This window comes from Ranitomeya variabilis, chromosome 5 (assembly GCF_051348905.1).
Source record: "Ranitomeya variabilis isolate aRanVar5 chromosome 5, aRanVar5.hap1, whole genome shotgun sequence".
Classification (NCBI taxonomy): Eukaryota; Metazoa; Chordata; class Amphibia; order Anura; family Dendrobatidae; genus Ranitomeya; species Ranitomeya variabilis.
Window position 1 is genome coordinate 422,901,962 of NC_135236.1, and position 17,131 is coordinate 422,919,092.

The following is a 17,131-nucleotide window of genomic DNA, read 5'->3' on the forward strand; positions in this document are numbered from 1 at the left end:
TGGCTACAAACATCTGCCCCCAGCCACCCCAGAAAAGGCACATCTGGAAGATGCGCCTATTCTGGCACTTGGCCACTCTCTTCCCACTCCCGTGTAGCGGTGGGATATGGGGTAATGAAGGGTTAATGCCACCTTGCTATTGTAAGGTGACATTAAGCCAGATTAATAATGGAGAGGCGTCAATTATGACACCTATCCATTATTAATCCAATTGTTTGAAAGGGTTAAAAAACACACACACACATGATTTAAAAGTATTTTAATGAAATAAACACAGCGGTTGTTTTAATATTTTATTGCTCTCTCAATCCATTTGCAGACCCTCGCTTGGCAAAACAATAAATGCACAAGATACATACCCTCTGTTGAACCGTCACGTCCCACGAGGTAATCCATCTGAAGGGGTTAAAATAAATTACAAGCAGGAGCCCTGCAAATGCAGCTGTGCTCGTGCTTGTAATTCCCCGGCGAATGAAGGAAATGTAGGTCATTGACCTACATTTCCTTCAGTCGCGGTGATGCGCCCCCTGGTGGATGTCCTCATATGACCTGGAGCGTGGGAAAAAGTTCCCAGGCTGCAGTTCATGAGAACATCCAGCAGGGGCGCATCACCGCGACTGAATGTAAGTATAGATCACTCTGCTTTCCTTTCAGCACCCGGGGATTACAGGCACGAGCGAGTGCTTTTGCGCAGCTCATGCCTGTAATATTAGTTAACCCCTTCAGATGGATTACCTCGTGGGACGTGATAGGACATCAGAAGGTATGTATATTGTGTGTTTATTATTTTGCCAAGCGAGGGTGTTCCTGATGGATTGAGATAACAATAAAATACTAAAACAACCTGTTTGTTTCTTACATTAAAATACTTTTAAATCATGTGTGTGTGTGTGTTTTTTAACCCTTTCAGACAAATGGATTAATAATGGATAGGTGTCATAATTGACGCCTCTCCATTATTAATCTGGCTTAATGTCACCTTACAATAGCAAGGTGGCATTAACCCTTCATTACCCCATATCCCACCGCTACAGGGAGTGGGAAGAGAGAGGCCAAGTGCCAGAATAGGCGCATCTTCCAGATGTGCCTTTTCTGGGGTGGCTGGGGGCAGATGTTTGTAGCCACGGGGGGGCCAATAACCATGGACCCTCTCTAGGCTATTAATATCTGCCCTCAGTCACTGGCTTTACCGCTCTGGCGGAGAAAATTGCGCGGGAGCCCACGCCATTTTTTTCCGCCATTTAACCCTTTATTTTAGCAGCTACAGCGCTGAAATTTTGCACATACACACTACTAACATTAGTAGTGTGGAATATGCAAAAAAAAAATGGGATATGAGATGGTTTACTGTATGTAAACCATGTCTCATATCCTGTCGGGTTTAGGCAGGAGAAATGAAAAGCCGGCAATTGAATTACTGACTTTTCACTAACACCGCTGCGTATTTCTCGCAAGTCACACTGCTGGTCCGTGTGGAATCCGTATTTTTCTCGCCCCATAGACTTTCATTGGCGATTGTTTTGCGCAATACGCTGACAAACGCAGCATGCTGCGATTTTGTACGGCCGTAGAACGCCGTATATTACGGATCGGTAATATACGGCTGATAGGACTAGACCCATTGAGAATCATTGTGCCGTATGTAATGCGGGTTTTACGGACGTAGTTTTTGCGCTCTTACGTCCGTAAAACACGCATGTGTGACGCCGGCCTTAGAGCTATAGTCACTCCCTAAACATTACTCTTGGGTACCGCTCCAGGTGTGCTGTTGTGGGGGGTTACTAGAGAAAATAGAATTAGACTTACCGGTAATTTGGTTTCTAGTTACCCAACAAGACAGCAGGAGTAATCCCTCAGTGGTTGATACCTTTTGATGGCTAACTGAATAGATGGTAACAAACTGCAAGCTTTCGAGACTACTCAGGCCTCTTCATCAGGCATAGACTAATACAGAGACTAATGAAGAGGCCTGAGTAGTCTCGAAAGCTTGCAATTTGTTACCCTCTTTTCAGTTAGCCATTAAAAGGTATCAACCACTGAGGACTCTCAATTCTAAATATTTTTCTATCTACTGGCTAACACGGTACCAAGATATATATCTTTCTTCCATTAAGTTAATTTTGGCCAAGACAGAGAGACAGATGGTGCAATCTGACACTGATGTACCTTGACCTTGGAGTTCATCTCTAATCTCTTTGAAAGTTGTTCTGAGCTCTTTGGTTACCATTCGTATTACACATCTCTTCAATTTGTCATAAATCTTCCTTTTACGGCCACATCCAAGGAGGTTGGTTACAGTCGCATAAACCTTAACCTTCTGAATAATACATGTGCATCTCGCAAAATTAGAATATCGTCAAAAAGTTAATTTATTTCAGTTCTTCAATACAAAAGCAAAACTCATATATTATATAGAGTTATTACAGATAGAGTGATCTATTTCAAGAGTTTATTTCTGTTAATGTTGATGATGATGGCTTACAGCCAATAAAAACCCAAAAGTCATTATCTCAGAAAATTAGAATATTTTATAACACCAGCTTGAAAAAATGATTTTAAAATCCTAAATGTTGGCCTACTGAAATATATGTTCAGTAAATGCACTCAATACTTGGTTGGGGCTCCTATGGCATCAATTACTGCATCAATGAGATGAACTCTCATTTACATACTGTATGTGCTCAATACAAAGGACTGGCACATGATTTATTTGTTCCAAGGACCAGGGCACATTTATTATATGTAGAGGAAAGGTGATTCCAGCAGCTAAATAGGGAAGAGTTCTTTATAGTTAGAGCAGTCAGATTGTGGAATGTCCTTCTAGAAGAGGCAGTAATGGCAGATACTATATCAGCATTTAAAAAAGGGCTGGATGCTTTACTTACAGCAGATGTTATTGTGGGTTACAACTGTGGGTTATCTAGCGATAGATAATGAATATGTCATCAAGAAAGGTTGAACTTGATGGACCTGGACCTACTGCATGTCTTTTTACAACCTTTGTAACTATGTAAGCATGCGGTCAGTCACCAGGAAATCTACAATGCATTCATCAGCTTCCCAAAATTAATAAAGGAGGCAATGAAGATGAATTGACACTCTTAAAGGAAAACTGTTTGATATACACCTTTTTTGACATTCACACCTCAGAGCCTTAAGGGGAACCTGCGATCAGGTTTTTGTATCTCAAACTAGTATAATTTTTGTGAACTTGCTGTAATGTTGAATATACCCACACCTTTGTTTTAGCAATCTGTGTTCCAATTTCTGAGAAATCCCTTTTCCAATTTTTATGCAAATTAACTGAAAGTGCAAGGGGATGTCCCTGCGCTTACAGCTCTCCGTCCTCTCTCCCTCTTTTCCAGCCTGCTACAAACCTCCAGTCACTGATTAACAGTGACAGCTTTTCTCAATTATCTGCTCTCCCACCTGAGATTTCCCCCAAGCACCATCATTCCTGTGGCAGCAGTAAGGTCCTGATATCTAGTGATAGTCACATGGGGGCCCATTAAAATGTTTTCTGTGCCACCATTGGCGGCGCACATCTCCGGGCAGGGAGCTGTCCTAAAGCTCTGTTGCCAGCAATACAAAATGGCAGCGCAGCTCAAGGGGAACTCCCATCACCTTTACTGTGATGTGCCTCAGCCAGCGCGAAGATGCCATTGTGCCAGCATGTACGTGTCAAATACAGGAAGAAATGGAGCCCGAGGAGATTGCATGGAGAGGTATTGAAAGCTTCTCCTTAGCTTTCCCTCTCTACCTAAAATGAATGTGTTTTATATTCTCACCCTGACTTTTTCTTATCTTTCTTCACATTTTCCTCTCCTCTTGTTGGCAGTGTGTTGCATCCTCCCCTCTGGTTCCTCAGGAGATATGAGAAACCCCTCGACATCCTTTTAGGGAGTTAGGTCTGAAGTAGTGTTTTAAGATGTGGCATTTCTAGCCTGTACATCTAACTGTGGTTGAACTTCCCTTTGTCCGTTATGTGTGTGTGTGTGTACATGTTCATATAAGGTAAAGAGGGAAAACTAAGGAGAACCAAAATAAAGGAAACAAGTAACCTTTCAGAAACCTAACAGTGGTAAAAGGAAAAGGTGCTGGGTAGGAAATCAAGTAGACTTACTGCAGAAATACAACTGGAATTTACCCAAGAAGGTAAACCCCTTAGCTGGAACTCCTGAACACACATACACCAAGAGGTATAGCCATCAAGGAAGCACAGTGAAGGGTGATCATATAAAACTCCACCCAGAATGTGAAAAGGCCTAAATGTGCTGCCATAGACTGCCAGTGTCTCAGGACTTGTCTCCTATTTAGGACATTTGAGATATCGTTGGTTGGCAATTGCAAACAGAGCTGCCAGCAGTTGATGTTGATGGTTTGCGTGCCCATGTGCTTTCAGAGTAGCAGAACATTCTTCAGAAAACCATTAAAGGGAATTTGTCAGTAGGATTAACTCTCCTAAGCTGTCTATATGGGCATGCAGGTCAAAGCAAGCTAAATAAAATTATACCATGTTATCTGAAATCCAATGTTTTAATCAAGAGTAATCCACATTTTTCTTTATTTAAATGACCTGTTCAAGCCTATGGGTCGGACACTAACCTGCATGAGAATATGCTTCCAGGGCTAATTTTTAATAAGAGGGGGTGTTAGCAGTGCGATATATGTAATGGATGTTCTCTGTTCTCCTGATGTCACTGCAGAGGCGTTGGTGTGATTATAATTGAAAAAGAGAATGGACAGCACCTCCAAAAATCATTGATCTAATGCTGCTAGGCAAAAATATATATTACTGAACATGAGGGTCTTAGTTTAACATTCTAATCAGAGCGTATGAAGCCCGCTGCCACGTCACGGCAAACCTCTTAGTGGGTCCCTATCGCCCAAATGGAGTGGAGTCGTGCTCCAACCACCTCCGCAGTGACAATGCACTGGCAGGGCGGAAGGCCTGGTGCCCCACAGCACCCATGCTGCAAGGCTAAGTCCCCATGACTCCAGACCACGCCGCCCCACCAGCACAAAACCACAGCAACAAAGGCTGCCACACAGCACCCCCACTAAATGAAAGGAGTATTGAACCTCACCTTCCTCAGTCTCTCCAGTGAGAGCAGGAATGGGCTAGACCGCTTTCTTTGCAGTCTCATGCTAATTAAAATCAATTAAAATTTTTGGAGGTGCTGTCCATTCTCTTTTTCAGCATATTGCGTGATTTTAATTGATATATCTCCAGGTTCCTCTCAGTGCTTCATCTTCCATCTCACAGAAAGCCAGTGTTGTAATATTACAATACAGCAGAGCTGTGGGAACTGCAGCAAATGTGTTTATAAGGAGACAAAGTCCAGTTTGACTGTTCTGTGTTAGTTACATGTCTCAAATTGGTGATCCCCCTTCTATTTATAATAATCTCTGGAGGCAGATTCTCAGGCAGATAAGTGTCTGGCCTATATCCTGGAACAATTCATTTACATATAAGAAAAACATGGTTTTCTCTAGAACAGTCTTCCCCAACTCCAGTCCTCAAGAGCCACCAACAGGCTACTAAGGAAATTCTGAAAACATGGCCTGTTGGTGGCTCTTGAGGACCGGAGTTGGGGAACAATGCTCTAGAATAAGACTTTCTATTACTGATATCAAGGTATCATTTTATTCAGCTACCTGTGGTCTGCATGCTTATACAGGCAGCTTAAGAGGGTTGATATTACTGACAAATTCGCTTTAATAAACCTCACTCATAGCATGCCAAGGCATGTAAGTGCATGCATTTCTCTACATGGTGTTCATCCTCAATAATCAATAAATTCAAAAGTTTTGAAAAACTTGTTCACCATTTGCTTATCATTGCAGTGTATATGAGTACAGATTATATACATTAACCACATGAACTGGCGGGCGCAGTATTTTTATTGGGAAAGCCATCCTTTTCACTTTTAACTCCTTCATGACATATGGCATACATTTATGTCATATGTAGTGTCCCCGACTTTGGCATGCAAGCCCGCAACTTTCCCAGCAGATGAAGTGTTCAACAGCTGTCATGGAGCATAACATTTGCTCATGGTTCTTAACCTGTTAAATGCCGCCATCAATCTCTGACAGTGGCATTTAACATGAGCCGGGGGGGTGCATCAATCCATGCACCTATCAGCGAGCCCGTGATGTAATCGTGGGCGCTGATGGGTTGCCATGGTTGCCGGAGGTCTGATAAGAATTCCGTCGGAGTTCTGCTGAAGACGTCCATGTTTGTCATGATGATTCTCCTATGAAAGCCACCGTTTGGTTGACATTCATACAGAGATTGTGATTTTCTCTATACATAGCAGTGATGATGCTCTGTTATGAATAGTACAAACGATGAGACGATTCCCTAAGGGGACTATTAAATACAGATAAAAAATTAAAAACCACAAAAGTTCAAATCACCCCCCTTTTGCCTTATTAAAAATAAAACTATTTAAAAATAAAAAATAAACATATTTGGCATTGCTGCATTCATAAGATGTATCTATCAAAACATAAGATTAATTAATTTGTTGGGTAAATAGCGTAACGAGAAAAAAAATGAAAGAAAAAATGCTAGAATTGCGTTTTTTTGGACGCTGCAACAAGATGCAATAAGAGGAATTCAAAACATTGTATCGACCAAAAAAGGCTTCAGTAAAAACATCAGCCCTCACACAGCCCCCATATCCAGAAAATTGAAAATGTTACGGGCCTTGAAAAATGGTGACACAAGCAATGTTTTTTTTAACAAACTTCTTAATTTTTTTCATCACAAACAAAAAAAACTATACATGTTTGGTATCTGCGTAATCATACTGACCTGGAGAATCATATTGCCACTTCAAGTTTACCATATAGTGAACACAGTAAATAAAAAAAAAAAAAACAATTGTGCACTTTTTATGTTATGGCTCTGGGAAGAAGGGTAGGAAAATAAAGAAGAAAAAAAAAAAAGGAAAACATAAAACTGGTCATGAAGGGGTTAAGGATTAATTTTCCTTTACATATCTCAGCCATAAGTATACTTACTGCAACCACTGGTATGTGACTTTCTGGCATCTGGTTTTATGCTTTTTTGTCTTGGCCATGTACAATTGTGCTCAAAAGTTTACATACACCGTCAGAATTTTTGCTTTCCTGGCCTTTTTTCACAGAATATGAATAATAACACAAAACTTTGCCTCCACTCATGGTTAGTGGTTGGGTGAAGTCATTTATTGTCAAACTACTGTGCTTTCTCTATAAATATCATAATGACATACAGTTAGGTCCATATATATTTGGACAGAGACAACATTTTTCTAATTTTGGTTATAGACATTACCACAATGAATTTTAACCAAAACAATTCAGATGCAGTTGAAGTTCAGACTTTCAGCTTTCATTTGAGGGTATCCACATTAAAATTGGATGAAGGGTTAAGGAGTTTCAGCTACTTAACATGTGCCACCCTGTTTTTAAAGGGACCAAAAGTAATTGGACAGATTCAATAATTTTAAATGAAATGTTCATTTTTAATACTTGGTTGAAAACCCTTTGTTGGCAATGACTGCCTGAAGTCTTGAACTCATGGACATCACCAGACGCTGTGGTTCCTCCTTTTTGATGCTCTGCCAGGCCTTCACTGCGGTGGTTTTCAGTTGCTGTTTGTTTGTGGGCCTTTCTGTCTGAAGTTTAGTCTTTAACAAGTGAAATGCATGCTCAATTGGGTTGAGATCAGGTGACTGACTTGGCCATTCAAGAATATTCCACTTCTTTGCTTTAATTAACTCCTGGGTTGCTTTGGCTTTATGTTTTGGGTCATTGTCCATCTGTAGTATGAAACGACGACCAATCAGTTTGGCTGCATTTGGCTGGATCTGAGCACACAGTATGTCTCTGAATACCTCAGAATTCATTCGGCTGCTTCTGTCCTGTGTCACATCATCAATAAACACTAGTGACCCAGTACCACTGGCAGCCATGCATGCCCAAGCCATCACACTGCCTCCACCATGTTTTACAGATGATGTGGTATGCTTTGGATCATGAGCTGTACCACGCCTTCGCCATACTTTTCTCTTGCCATCATTCTGGTAGAGGTTGATCTTTGTTTCATCTGTCCAAAGAATGTTATTCCAGAACTGTGCTGGCTTTTTTAGATGTTTTTTAGCAAAGTCCAGTCTAGCCTTTTTATTCTTGATGCTTATGAGTGGCTTGCACCGTGCAGTGAACCCTCTGTATTTACTTTCATGCAGTCTTCTCTTTATGGTAGATTTGGATATTGATGCGCCTACCTCCTGGAGAGTGTTCTTCACTTGGTTGGCTGTTGTGAAGGGGTTTCTCTTCACCATGGAGATTATTCTGCGATCATCCACCACTGTTGTCTTCCGTGGGCGCCCAGGTCTTTTTGCATTGTTGAGTTCACCAGTGCTTTCTTTCTTTCTCAAGATGTACCAAACTGTAGATTTTGCCACTCCTAATATTGTAGCAATTTCTCGGATGTGTTTTTTCTGTTTTCGCAGCTTAAGGATGGTTTGCTTCACCTGCATGGAGAGCTCCTTTGACCGCATGTTTACTTCACAGCAAAACCTTCCAAATGCAAGCACCACACCTCAAATCAGCTCCAGGCCTTTTATCTGCTTAATTAAGAATGACATAACGAAGGGATTGCCCACACCTGTCCATGAAATAGCCTTGGAGTCAATTGTCCAATTACTTTTGGTCCCTTTAAAAACAGGGTGGCACATGTTAAGTAGCTGAAACTCCTTAACCCTTAATCCAATTTTAATGTGGATACCCTCAAATGAAAGCTGAAAGTCTGAACTTCAACTGCATCTGAATTGTTTTGTTTAAAATTCATTGTGGTAATGTCCATAACCAAAATTAGAAAAATGTTGTCTCTGTCCAAATATATATGGACCTAACTGTAAGTGATGCCTATGACATAATATCTCTCTATCTGTACAGCTCCGATTCTCCTTGTTTGTTTCCCATGCTCTGTGCGTTTGCACAGACACATTTTAGTCTGTAGTCGGTTTCTCTTGCTCCTCTATTTTCATTCTGAATTTGTTGTTTTTGTTCTTTATTTCCACTTCTAATAGCAGCGTTCTCAAAAGAATTAATTAGCTGCATATTTCTTCCTGGCTGGATGTTTCCCATCCCATATTGCTTTAATTTAAAGCTCTCCTGGCGAGTGTAGCAAGGCATTTACCAAATTTGTGTTTTCCTGTTTTTGTAAGATGCAACCCATCTCTAGCAAGGAGTTCAACATATAGGTGCGGTAATTCACTCCATGGCCCAGAAACACAAAACGTTGCTCACGGCACCATCGACGTAGCCATTTGTTCACTTGTAGAATTCTGTTCAATCTCCTTGGTCCATGTCCATCCACTAGGAGGATGGATGAGTAAACGAACTGCGCTCCCAGTGCCTTGACATTCCAGCCTAGGTCTTCAAAGTCTATAGTTTCCAGGTCCATTTTTGCTGTGTCATTTGTTCCTACGTGTATTTGTAGGTGTGGGTAGTTGTCTGTAGCTCTGGAGAGTCTTGATACCCTATTAGACACATCGGTCAGCAGAAAGCAGCTTCTGTTCCTTTCAGTAAGTTATTCCAAGTTGAAATGATCAAAGTAGATGAAGCACCAGAATGTATTATTATACCACAACACAGCTGTTTTAGCTTGGCTGCTAAGTATTAATTATATGTGCAATTCCCAGTTACCATAACTTATACTGTCACTGCTAGCAGTTCATTATGACCTACAGTAGGTTAAATTAAATAAACGGAAGTAACTATTAGGCAAATGATAATGGGTAGAGCTGCCAGGGTAAAAAGCACAAACAAAAACCTTCCAAGAATTTATTTCCTAATCTTTTTTCTTTCCTAAACTTCATGTTCTTGATCATTTTCCAGACAAGGATACCAGACCACCAACAATGAAGAATGTAAATTCCAACTAAAAATAATGTAAGCAATCACACTGAACAAAAAGAACATTTTAAACAAACTGAATACGGTAGTTGTTTTTTTTCCTTTACATAGCTATGTAATCTGCATAAGATGACAATACATTAAACGACTTTTCTTGTGCTTATCCTTTGTAAAGGTGTGCGTATACATTAGATGCATGTCTGAACCAATCCATTACAGTTAACTATCTAAAGAGAATGAAATGTTAAACCAATGTTCCCTTAGCATATTTCAGGGGGGAAAAAGAATTGGACATGTTGAAATTCAGTATGCCTAATCCTTTCCTAAGGTTTTATTTTGGTATATACATATGAGTTCAGAAGTATGGTGTTTGGACAATCACACAATTTTCATAGTTCACCCTCTGTACATCAAAATGCAATTGAAGAGAAGACTGTCAGCTTTAAGTCAAATATAATTAAATCTCGCATTGATTATTTTTTTTTCTTATATTTTTAAATAGCTCTTCTATTTTGACACTCTCATTAGTAACTGGGCAATTGAATGAGAAGCTAATTCATGGTCTACTGAGGCTAGTTAGAACATAGGGTGCTTTCCCATTGCGTTCTGGCACCCGTTCAGTTGCTCACATTGGGGCTTATGTCCTAACCCCCTGCAAAATGGCATTGTGCCGAAGGGGCCATAGACTATAATGGTGCTGACAGAGTGAATGTGCATTCAGCTGTTCAATTTCTGGCATATAAGCCTACTGGAGGCGGACACCCCGACGCAGTCTACTATGTTTGCGTGTTCACCTCCAGTTGGCGTACACTCCCAAAAATGATGTACAGCAGAGTGCATGGTGTATGAAGGGTTCAGGCGTAAGCACAGGTGAGAGCTACTGAACAGGTGCATAAACTCAATGTGAAAGCACTCTTATTCATACTGCAGAGATCAGCATGTTCATGTAATCTCCAGGATTTATTTCCGAATCCTAAAACAACAGAAATGAAGAGATGTACCTGTTGTAGCAATTGAGGAATAAGATGACTTATTTAACTCAACGGCTCATACAGTACTGTTTTTTAATACTTTTTTCAAAGATTCAGACAGAACCCTTGGGTGTAGTCATGAATGTACTGTATAATTCATTCACTTGCCCAGTTACTAATGTGCGACTGGTGCGGTTGCACAGGGAGTCGGCCACCATGCTTCAGTCGGGGGCGCAGCAGGGAGTAAGAAAGAGTTGGTTTCACTTCTTGTCTCAGCTCCAATCACAGTGATTTTACGACTGCAGACGCCGCAGGAGACAGCAATTCAGTTTCACAGTCTCTCTATGGTGCTCTTCCCTCCCTCACCTCTCACGCTATGATGCTACACAGGGGATCCAACCTCTTTTCTGCTCTGACCTGGCCATTGTGACCTTGCAGCACAGAAAGCCAGATGACCCTGTAACATTGTATGATTCACAAAGACAGGCTGCCCTAGTTAAAAATGAAGGAACCTCTGGATAAGCCATTATATTTTAGCTGAGTACCAATGCACTGATCAAGTGTACGTTCACTCAGCAGGGGCAGTGATGTGAGGAAGCTAGGTAACTCAAATGTTTGTTTGTTTTTTAATAAAAAAAAAATATATGTGATAAAGTTACCTTCAATTATGTTCACGGGGTGAGGAGATATGATTTTACTGCAATGGGTGTTGTGTGTACAAATCACACACAAACAGTGGGTGCGGAAAGTATTCAGACCCCTTTACATTTTTCACTCTTTGTTTCATTGCAGCCATTTGGTAAATTCAAAAAAGTTCATTTTTTTCTCATTAATAATGTACACTCTGCTCCCCATCTTGACGGGAAAAAACCCCAGAAAGTAGAAATTTTTGCATATTTATTAAAAAAAGAAAAACTGAAATATCTCATGGTCATAAGTATTCAGACCCTTTGCTCAGACGCTCATATTTAAGTCACATATTGTCCATTTCCTTCGGATCCTCCTTGAGATGGTTCCACTCCTTCATTGGAGTCCAGCTGTGTTTAATTAAACTGATAGGACTTGACTGAATGAAAAGCAATAAGAAAGTCATATTTAAAATAAAATGGTACGAATGAAAACACCAAATCGTCCAGCGAACAATAAGCTTTAATATGGGTTCATCAAAAAACAGAAAAGCTACACATCTCAGAATACGGCGAGAATATTGTTTTTAATGTGTAAAAGTAGAGCAGCATAAAATTTTTTTTACATCTGGCATAATTATAAATCGATAATAAATCGGACTTATCACTTTTACCATATGGTGAACCACACAAAAAAATAAAAATAGAAGCAATAACTGAGTTGCTGGTTTTTGTTCATTTGGTGTCTGAAAAATCTAAATAAGGCTATGTTCACATGTTGTGCTTTTGCTGCTTTTTTATGCACATTTTAAGATATTTTTTGCAGTACCAGAAAAAGCTATGAGATTTTAGCAATCTCATGCACACAGATTGTTTTTTTTTCTTGACTGAATTGGAAAACTCCTGGGTTTTTGAAAACTGAAGCATGCCACTCAGAAAAATGAAGATGTCTGTGTTACATTTTGCAGTTATGGATGGAAAAAGAGGTCTGGACCCAATGCAAAAGAAAAGGGAAAATGAAAGACAACAATCAGGGAGAACGTCACTGGTGAGAACCTGCACAATATAGGCATATATGCTCTGCAGAGCACTGGTGTAAAACGGATATTATATGGTCACTGTATAGTGGTAAAATCAATCTCAGTACAGAGTTTTTGGTTTAAGCAGTTATTCAAGCTTGAAGTTAAAGTCTGCAGTGACTATGTGACTGCAGACTTCAGAATCCTCACACAGCTCGCAAGCTGTAAAGATTGTCCAGTGCTGGCACTGGGAGTTGGTAATCATGTGCAGTGGCGTAACTCGAACAGCATGAGCCCCAACTATTGCAAATGTTTAATAGCATTGGTCTTTTCATATAGGCCAAAAGGACTTTGGGGGCCCCTTAGGCTCCAGGGCATTGGAGGGATTGCAACCCTCGCACCTACTGTACTTACGCCACCGATCATGTGAATGCAAGTATACGATTTGCATGCAAGCGGTCACTTGCTAACTCAGTGTTCCCCAACTCCAGTCCTCAAGAGCCACCAACAGGTCATGTTTTCAGGATTTCCTTTGTATTGCACAGGTGATAATTGCATCACCTGGACAGGCTAACATTCAATCACCTGTGCAATACTAAGGAAATACTGAAAACATGACCTGTTAGTGGCTCTTGAGGACCGGAGTTGGGGAACACTGTGCTAACTAGACGTGCACGACCTTGCTCAATACAGGTGAAATTAGCAAAGCTGAGCACAATTGGTGAGAATATGGCCGGAGGTGTGAAAATAACATACTTGTGTTCACCTGATGGCTGCTCCCAATGCCAACACTGGAGAATTGTCACAGTGTGTACTATGAGGATTCAGAAGTCTGAAGTGACATAGACTTTAACATAGACTTTAACCTCAACCCCTTTAACGATCAGTATGGTGGTATTATCAATATTGTATATGCTGGTAATATTTGGTTATGGTTTGTTGGTATATGTCTGTCATATTGCAAAGCTATAATTTTTATATTAAAATTCTTTAATCTTATATAGCAATATTACTAGTATTATTACAAGTATTAGTCTTGTAGTAAATCTTGATTTCCTCCAGGCAGGGTAATATTAGTAATTTATCCCCATCTGGTGCTTAGGAAAAAGGACAATATGGGTCTGAGTGATTTCAAATGCCAGGGCTGAATTTCAGTCCTATTCTAGTGCTCCATACATAATACTTGGCCCCATATAATGCTCCATACAGAATAATGAACACCATATGATGCTCTATACAGAGTAATGGGCCCCATATACTGTTCCGTATAGAATACTGGGTCTCATTTAATGCTCCATACAGAATTATGGACCCCATATAACGCTGCATACAGAATAAAAGGCCACATATAATACTGCACACAGAATGGGCTCCATACATAAAAAATAAATGATCAAAAGCTTACCTCTCCTTGTTCCCTGTTGGCTGCAGCTCCGTTCTCATCAGCTCCAGTGTCTTTAGCCTATTCTGGCTCTGAGCTGTTCAGCACAGTGGACGCACTGTAGTGACGTCATCGCGCCATCTGCCCTGAGATGTCAGAGTCAGAAGAGATCGGACCTGCGGCCAGCGTGGAACGAGGAGAGGTACCGAATTTTTCGGACTACAAGACGCATTTTTTCCCAAAATTTTTTTGGGGAAAATGGGGGTGCAATTTATAGTCGCAATTTACTTACAAATACTGAGGAGGCGGCAGGAGTCAGACAATTCTGCGGCGGTCCCAATCCGACGATCACACTCCCTTTCCAGGCTGGTGCGGCAGGTTCGGCGGTTGTGCTCTGTGGTGCGGGGGGGCTCCACCGGCATTTTGTGAAAGCCTGGAGACCCCCGCACATCCTTCGGGAAAATGACCGCCGGGGGCGGTGCATGCTCAGATTGAGATCTCGGCAACGAGGTTTCAAAAAATGCTTTCGGAGCCCCCCGGACCACAGAGCACCACCGCTGCACCTGCCGCGGATGAGATTTCCTGGAGGCCACGGCACCAGCCTGGGACCACGCTTTACCAGCATTGCCGATCCCCCCCGGTAAGCTGAATTCGGACTGTAAGACAGACTCCCATTTGACACATTGATTTTTTTTCCCTATTTTCATTCTGAAAATTTGGGGTGTGTCTCACGGTCCAGTGCATGTTATAGTCCGAAAGATACCATAAGTATTTCAAACAGGTTAAAGTACGGGGAGGGCCCTGGTGCCAGCCCCCCCCAACTCAAAAGCCCCAGAGCTAGTTTCCCCAATGGTGAGTGGGCCCCTCACTTGCTCAGGGCCCCAGCACGTGCCCTGGTGCACCCGGTGGTGATGCCGGCCCTGCACCGTCCCGAAGAATAAAGCAGTCTTACAACTTATACCACATGGTGATCTGTGTAAAAATAAAAATAAGGATCGGTTCACCTTTATCCTGTGCTCTACGCTGAGCATGTAGGGGGTACCAAGTAATTTCCCCAAAACCGCGATTCAGACGAAACCACAGATGGAACTACTAACAATAATGGGCAGATATTGTCACTTTCGACTCCACCCAGTCTCCGTTCCGACGGTGTCCCATCATTTTAGGCGTTTTATTAGTTAACAAGTGTGCACCACCACAAATTTTAAAAGATGAATACCACCATAAAAGATGCCAAACGGAGTCCAAAGTGTCTCCATCTGCCTCATTATAGTGAGTGTATCTGTCGGCGGTTCATCTGAATTGTATTTTTCCGTGAGTAATACGGAAATCCAATTGGACCTGTAGAAACGCTATCCAAGCGTGAAACGTCCGACGTCCACTTGTTTCCCTACACACTGCCATACTGCTTAATGGATGTCCATACCAGTTAAAATAATCTACTATATAATTGTCTAAGGGTCACTTCCATCTGTCTGTCTGTCTTTCTGTCACGGATATTCATTGGTCGCGGCCTCTGTCTGTCATGGAAATCCAAGTCGCTGATTGGTCGTAGCAAAACTCCCACGACCAATCAGCGACGGGCACAGTCCGGCGGCAATATGGCCTCTCCTTCCTCCCCGCAGTCAGTGCCCGCTCCATAATCCCCTCCAGTCAGCGCTCACACAGGGTTAATGGCAGCGGTAACGGACCGTGTTATGCCGTGGTGTAATGCAATCCGTTACCGCTGCTATTAGCTCTGTTTGACCAACTTTTAACTATTGATGCTGCCTATGCGGCATCAATAGTTAAAAGATCTAATGTTAAAAATAATTTAAAAAAATAAAAAATCGTTATATACTCACCGTCCGTCGGCTCCCGGATCAGGAACAGGCCTTCCCCGCTCCTCGCGACGCTCCAGTGACCGCTCCATGCATTGCGGTCTCGCGAGATGATGACGTAGCGGTCTCGCGAGACCGCTACGTCATCATCTCACGAGACCGCAATGCATGGAGCGGTCACCGGCGCGTCGGTAACCGCTTCGCCTGGATGCGGGGCCAACGGAAGGTGAGTATCTAACTATTTTTTATTTTAATTCTTTTTTTTTTTTTTTTTTAACAGGGATATGATGCCCACATTGCTATAATACTGCGTTGGCTGTGCCATATACTACGTGGGCTGTGCAATATACTACATGGGCTGTGCAATATAATACGTGGGCTGTGCAATATACTCTGTGGGCTGTGCAATATACTACGTGGGCTGTGCAATATACTACGTGGGCTGTGCAATATACTACGTGGGCTGTGCAATATAATACGTGGGCTGTGCAATATAATACGTGGGCTGTGCAATATACTATGTGGGCTGTGCAATATACTACGTGGGCTGTGCAATATACTATGTGGGCTGTGCAATATACTACGTGGGCTGTGCTATATAATGCGTGGGCTGTGCTTTATACTATGTGGGCTGTGCAATATACTAGGTGGGCTGTGCAATATAATACGTGGGCTGTGCAATATAATACGTGGGCTGTGCAATATAATGCGTGGGCTGTGCAATATACTGCGTGGGCTGTGCTATATACTATGTGGGCTGTGCAATACAATACGTGGGCTGTGCAATATAATACGTGGGCTGTGCAATATAATACGTGGGCTGTGCAATATACTACGTGGGCTGTGCAATATAATACATGGGCTGTGCAATATACTGCATGGGCTGTGCTATATACTAAGTGGGCTCTGCAATATAATACGTGGGCTCTGCAATATAATGCGTGGGCTGTGCTTTATACTATGTGGGCTGTGCAATATACTAGGTGGGCTGTGCAATATAATACGTGGGCTGTGCAATATAATACGTGGGCTGTGCAATATAATGCGTGGGCTGTGCAATATACTGCGTGGGCTGTGCTATATACTATGTGGGCTGTGCAATACAATACGTGGGCTGTGCAATATAATACGTGGGCTGTGCTATATACTGCGTGGGCTGTGCTATATACCACGTGGGCTGTGCTATATACTGCGTGGGCTGTGCTATATACTGCATGGGCTGTGCTATATACTAAGTGGGCTCTGCAATATAATACGTGGGCTCTGCAATATAATACGTGGGCTGTGCAATATAATACGTGGGCTGTGCAATATACTACGTGGGCTGTGCAATATACTACGTGGGCTGTGCAATATACTACGTGGGCTGTGCAATGTACTGCGTGGGCTGTGCAATATA

At 41.9% G+C, this 17,131-nt stretch overlaps 1 protein-coding gene and 1 long non-coding RNA gene across 2 annotated transcripts in view; one reads left to right on the top strand and one right to left on the bottom strand.

The window, feature by feature from the left end:
• Window positions 1-12,580, top strand: part of LOC143776180 (uncharacterized) — a 32,868-nt gene extending 20,288 nt beyond the window's left edge. Inside the window, exons 2-3 of the long non-coding RNA XR_013215785.1 lie at window positions 9,898-9,951; window positions 12,481-12,580. This is a non-coding gene — a long non-coding RNA (uncharacterized LOC143776180). The remainder of the gene's footprint in view (window positions 1-9,897; window positions 9,952-12,480) is intronic.
• Window positions 1-17,131, bottom strand: part of BEST3 (bestrophin 3) — a 90,418-nt gene that overhangs the window by 63,274 nt on the left and 10,013 nt on the right. The gene's annotated exons all lie outside the window — the stretch shown is intronic.